We start from the raw sequence: 361 nt of genomic DNA, 5'->3' as shown, positions 1-361 counted from the left end.
ACCCCCCAAAAAGGGCCCCCTTTGGGCATCTCCTGCGGTATTTTATGAAACCTATTTTACTTCTTTCTTGTGGCGCGAGACATATTTCAATTTAAACTTTTGTCACATGTATTTAATATCAACAAAATTCGTTAACACGGTATTTGTCAAAGAAAAGAAAACTTTTGTAATGAAGAAATATTTTGCGTTAGTCTTTTAGGGTCAAACGTCCTCTTTGTTATAAAAATCCTATTGTTTATACTAAATAACGTTTATATTCTTGGAACCATTTTTTTTCATTTTTTTTCACTATACTGTTTGATGTTTTTACGCATCCTGTCAATTATCTTCCCGTTTTCACTGTGCTAATTTAAAACCAAAA

Source organism: Penaeus monodon, chromosome 30 (genome assembly GCF_015228065.2).
Source record: "Penaeus monodon isolate SGIC_2016 chromosome 30, NSTDA_Pmon_1, whole genome shotgun sequence".
Lineage (NCBI taxonomy): Eukaryota > Metazoa > Arthropoda > Malacostraca > Decapoda > Penaeidae > Penaeus > Penaeus monodon.
Note: the sequence above shows the minus strand (reverse complement) of the source record.